We start from the raw sequence: 6,000 nt of genomic DNA, 5'->3' as shown, positions 1-6,000 counted from the left end.
AGAACTGTATCAAGCATTAGGAGATGCTACTTTCACAATTCATTATTTCTAGATTGTAGTCTGATGCATTTTTAAGTTAGTGAGGCTTCTCTTTTGTGATGACTAGTGAGCTCTAGGTTGTTGGCTTGATTGCAAGTGCAATCCCTATTTTAATTAGTTCACATACTGGTGGAGAAGTATTATCTAATTGTAGGTAGGGTTTTCCATGTCAAAATATTGGTGTTGTGTGTATTGTGCCTTCATGTTTTATCTTTCATTGTGTTGGTTTCCTTGTACTTTGATATAAAGGTTATAATATGCAATAGTTCTGATTACTGATAGAAAATCGATTCACCCCTCCCCCCCCCTTCAGTTTTCTCCCAGTATCACATCTACCTAACAATTGGTATCAGAGCAAGGTCCTCTGTGCAGAAGCTTAACCACTTGAGGAGATCTGGTGGCATCTGCATCTAGTTCCACATTTAATCCCTACTGGAAGGAGAGTCCTAGATTTGATGGAACAAATTACAAGATATGGAAGGAGCGAATGAAGATTCATCTGAGATGTCTTGGAGCTGAAGTTTGGGAGATAGTGGAGAAAGGTTATATACCTCATGATCCTAATTCTGGAACATCAACATTTGGTGATGAATAGAATGGAGTTGAAAATGATGTTAGAGAAAAAAAGGCATTGTTGAGTGCCCTATCTAATGAAAAGCTATTGAATGTCATAGAGTTGGAGAATGAAAAGAAAATTTGGATAAAGCTTGATAATATTTATGAAGGTGACCAAAAAGTAAAGATTGCAAACCTTGAAGGCTTTCAGGTAAGATACGAAACTTTGAATATGGAAGGAGATGTGAAGATTAGTTCTTTCATGGATAGAGTGAATGAAATTGTCATGGGAATCAAATGTTGTAGCAGATCAGTTAGTGAGGATGAGGTTGTGTCAAATATTCAGAGAGTTCTACCTCCAACTTACAAGATGAAGGCTACTGCAATTAATGAACTTCAGAGAATGTCAAGTACCCCTGTTACCAAAGACACATTACTTAGGAAATTGACTGCTTTTGAGCTTGAGGAACTTGGAGATCTGAGTGCTACTAAAATAGAGAATACATTTAAAGCATCTACTTCCAGTAAGTAGAAGATAGATTGGAAGGAATTGTATGCTAAAGACTTGGAAGACATTGAGAGAGAAGACAAATAACTTGAAGAGTTGGAAGCTCTAATTTCTAGAAGAATCCCTAAAGGACCCGCTGGAAGTAAGTATGAAGGAAAAGTCCCTTTTAAATATTTTTCATGCAATAAGATTGGTCATTTTTCTTCTAGATATCCTAAGAGAGCTACTAAGAATCAAGAAATATTTATGAGGAATTATAAGCCTAATCCAGAATATCAGAGCAAACCTAGATTTAGAAGGAATAAGGATAAATCATGTTAGTATGTCGGATACTACATGTGTTAACATCAATTCCAAAGGGGGAGATTATTGGCATTGTGTTGTCATTGATGTCAACTGGTATAGGATGGCAATCAGTATGGGAGATGTATGAGTAGTGTTGTCATTGATGTCAACTAGCATAGTAGGTCACCGATAAGAAAGAGAATGACATCTTGCATAATGGCTATTGGAGTCACCAATACATAGGTTAGTGTTGGCTTATGTTGAAGACATAAGGACTGCAGTCTGGTATGTGACATGTTGGCAGTGCATTGTTGCCAATCGACAAAAGAGCAAGATGTTGGGATGTTGATTATGATGAAGAGACAAAATGTTACAAAAATCACATCAACACTAGAGGTGAAGTATGTGCAGGCCACCAATATGTTGTTGTATGTCAATCTATAGGACTCCCATAGGATTAAGAGAATTCTGGCAGTGAGTGTGCTCAATCAGATCATGTTTGTGTGATTGAAGATGTATATGGCCAATGTCACCCAATGCATGTCAATGCAATGTCAGAAGAATAATGAGATGACAAGGATCCTCTCCCATCGGTAAGAGGGGCTTATCTCCTATTTTGCATGGAATACATCATAGTTCTTTGAGATAAGACATAAGAGTAGATGGAAGGTGATTGAAAGCTCACACCAGATCAACTAGTGAAACACTAAGTTGCCTTAAGTGCATGAGATCAAAGATATGCACTAGATTTGTCGGGTAGGCATGATGAGTTGTCAATATAAATATTGAAGGATATGTTTGTCACTTTAACAAACTATTTGATAGGAGAACCAGTCAAATGATGAAGAAGGCAAGGTTGAGCAGTTGTAGACAAAGAGTGCAACCGGATTGAAGATGAATTTTGGTGCCACCGGTATGCATGGTATGTTACCTGTATACATGGAGAAGATACTGCCGGTATAGATGTTCATCGGTAAGCAAGAAAAAGAGAAAAAGTTAAAGGATCTTGTCCAATAAAGATGAGCATGCTATGGTTTGGCATGTGAGTGACTAGTAAAGGTGTTCCACCCAAAGAGAAGCAAAGTTTAGAGTTGAAGGAAGACTGGCTAGGGTATAACTAGCAGGGTTTGTGAACTGATAGATAAACCTGGTTGTGTGTTGTTGGTCGATGACCAAGTCGGACTGACATAGTGAGCCAAGGTGGATTCCAACAAAGGTTCCATGTGGAGTTGAAGTGGCATGCATGCACATGTCGGTGTAGTGTATCGGTGAGGTTGTTGGCGACTAGTCCATCATTTAATAGCGATTGCAAAGCTCAAGGAATGAAGGCAGAGGATTACAACTTGAGATCAAGAAAAAAATAGAGATCTAGTACAGACTGATCTTGCAGATCAAAGTGGGTAAAGGAAACCACATCATGCATGTAATTGACCAAACACAAGGCCTAAAATTATGCTACAAATGGCTAAATATAAAAGACGTATTAGAAGCTAAATCGATAAGGTTGTAGCAGGAGATAGGGTTGCAGCAGGATATAAGGTTGCAATAGAGAGAAGGTGACCGAGAATTGTCAGAGATCTATGTAGAGGTGAATTGGTGGAGAGACATTCATGAGAGTTACAAAGTTCTTTTGTAATAGGAATATTACTTTTGTATTTATGAGATGATCTTGTAATCACTGAGTTGGAGCTCAGTGTAGGAGTTGGCTCTCCTTGGGTTGGTGCCCTAAAATCAGGGGTTGGTGCTCCTTGGGTTGGTGCCCTAAAGAAAGAGTGGTACTCCTTGGGTTGGTGCCCTAAAGCAGGAGTGGTACTCCTTGGGTTGGTGCCCTAAATGTTGTAACTAAGGTTTTCATTGTGAGGCTATATTGGAGCAGTAGTCTCCAGCTTCTCACCAAGGTTTTTCTCATCTTGGGGTTTCCTTGTACATCTATATTATGTGATGTCCCTTTTATGTGTGATTTCTTTTGTATTATCTTCCCACCTAACCGATATGTCTACTTTATGTTAGATCAATTAACTGGCATATACACATAGATTGAAAAAGGGAAAAGATTTGTAAATCACTTATTCACCCCCCCCTCTCAGTGACATCTATGTTCAACAATGCTCCAGTAGCTATCTCTTATGTTCCCAGTACCGGTTAGTAATATTTGATGATTTGGTTAGATGATTTTGGTCTGGCTTATGGAAATGGTTTCAAGTGTGTTGAAGGTGTTTTTTGATCATGTCCTAATATTTTGGTGACTTTGCATTGGCTAGCGTGCTGTTATGGTGGTCCTATTTAGATCCGGTTAGACTTTCTATGTTATTGCACTAAGGGTTTCTACCGGTTGGTGAAACATGTTGGTGATTGTCCTTAGCGTGATTTCCAGTGGATATAATTATTTGAGAATTTGTTTTAGGTCCATGATATGTAATGTAAATCATAGTATTGGTCCAGTGATATTATGTGATTTATTTTTTGTAATTATGGGTTTATGGGTTTAGGGTTTAGCTGACCTTATTAATAAGATTGATGATTTGTATTTATAAGTGACCTATTCATATAATTGGATATAGTTTTTGGGATCAATGGTATGGTATGGGATAGATGGTTATGTTTGCATTATTAGAGGAAGGTTTATGTGAAAATATTGTTATATCATTCAGCTAAAGGTTTTGGTGTTGCAGGACAAACATCTATGCTTAATCAGAACTGTATCAAGCATTAGGAGATGCTACTTTCACAATTCATTCTTTCTGAATTGTAGTCCAATGCTTTTGTAAGTTAGTGAGACTTCTCTTTTATGATGAGTAGTGAGCTCTAGGCTATTGGCTTGATTGCAAGTGCAATCCCCATTGTAATTATTTCACATATTGTTGCGAAAGTATTATCTGATTGTGGGTAGGGTTTCCCACCGTGATTTTTCCGTTTACTGGGTTTTCCACGTCAAAATATTGGTTTTGTGTGTACTTTTCCTTCATGTTTTAACTTTCATTGTGTTAGTTTCCTTGTTCTTTGGTATAAAGGTTATAATCTGCAATAGTTCTAATTACTGATAGAAAATTGATTCACCTCCCCCTCTCATTTTTTTCCCAGTATCAGATCTATCTAACAGATCCAATTTCCCCCTTCCTCTTCATCATCTTAGCTGAATCTTTGGGTAGGTCTTTTCATAGAATGCAACAAGATGGGAAAATTAAAGGGATTAAGATAAGAAATGTAGTGGAGGCAGACACTCTTTAACGATTCACAAATGATACAATGTTTCTTGGTACATCAACAAAGAGAGAAGAAATCAATTTTAAGATCATTCTAAGGGATTGTGATACATCATTGGGTCGGGTGATAAACAAAGAGAATTTAAAAATATTCTTCTTCAATGTAAAAAAAGAAATTGAATCTCAAATCCTTCCTCATCTTAACTTCAAAAAAGGGAAATTACCTTGCATTTATCTCAGCTTACCTGTATATAAAGGTATCAAATCCACATAAGTTTAGGATCCGTTGGGTCAAAAGATGGACAACAAAATGGACTCATGGAAATCCAGATGGCTCTCATGAATGAGTAGAATGATCATGCTGAAGATTATCCTTTCTGCCATTCTGATCTATCTAATGTCATGTTTATCATTGTCAATTGGAGAAAATGACAATCTTGTCAAGAAAATGAGATCTTTCTTTTAGCAAGGGGCGGTTGAAAAAAGAGAAATAGTTTTTGATAGCATGGGACAAAATTTGCAAACTCAAAAATCTAGGCGGAGTAGGTCTTAGGAACCAACTATGGAAGAATAAAGATCTAGGAGAAAAACTTTCCTAGAAGATATATAGTGACCCTAGTAGGAAATGGGTTAGGATTCTAAAAGGAAAATACCTGGAAGATATAAGCCCAAAAGGAATATTTCAAACAATTAATCCTCCAAAAGGTTCAAGAGTTTGGAACTTCATTCTAAGTTGCATAAATCCGATCTCAGAAAAAAACTCTCTTGGAATTCCAGAGAAGGGAGCAAAGTGAGGTTTTGGTTAAATTATTCGGGTGGATATTCAACCCGTCTCAATATTGGGTCCATCCAACCTAAAAGGTATCTTAGAAAACAACCGGGGTGTTCATCTTAAACTTTATATTGTCAAGGATGAGGAGAATTTAGCATTAGGTTGGAAATGGAAAGACTTTAATGAACTACAAGTTAATAAAGAGGAAACCTCAGCTCTAAAGAATATCCTCAAATAGAGATCATTAACTTTTAAAGAGGAATGGATTCCATAATCTAGCTTGGGGCAAATTCAGGCAACTATAACTCAAAGGATGGTTATAAGACCATTGTCCAAAATTAGAAGCTTGAAAAAACCGAGATCCCTATTTCTTTATGTTGGGGTAAAAGATGTCTCCCAAAAGAAGGTTTTTTTACATGGGCATCTCTTCAAGATATAAATTGAACAACAAAGTGGTTCAAAAAGATTGGATTTGTAAGGCCCTCAAAATGCATCCTTTGTGAGAAAGATGAAGAATCCATCAATCATATCCTCCTAGCATGCCCCTTTGTAGCTAAGTGTTGGCAATGGCTCTGTGCCAAATTAGGTTGGCTAACGACTCTCCCAAATGATATTTTGAGCATATTTAAGAGTTGGCC

This window comes from Cryptomeria japonica, chromosome 8, assembly GCF_030272615.1.
Source record: "Cryptomeria japonica chromosome 8, Sugi_1.0, whole genome shotgun sequence".
Taxonomy (NCBI): domain Eukaryota; kingdom Viridiplantae; phylum Streptophyta; class Pinopsida; order Cupressales; family Cupressaceae; genus Cryptomeria; species Cryptomeria japonica.
This window is presented reverse-complemented; position numbering follows the sequence as displayed.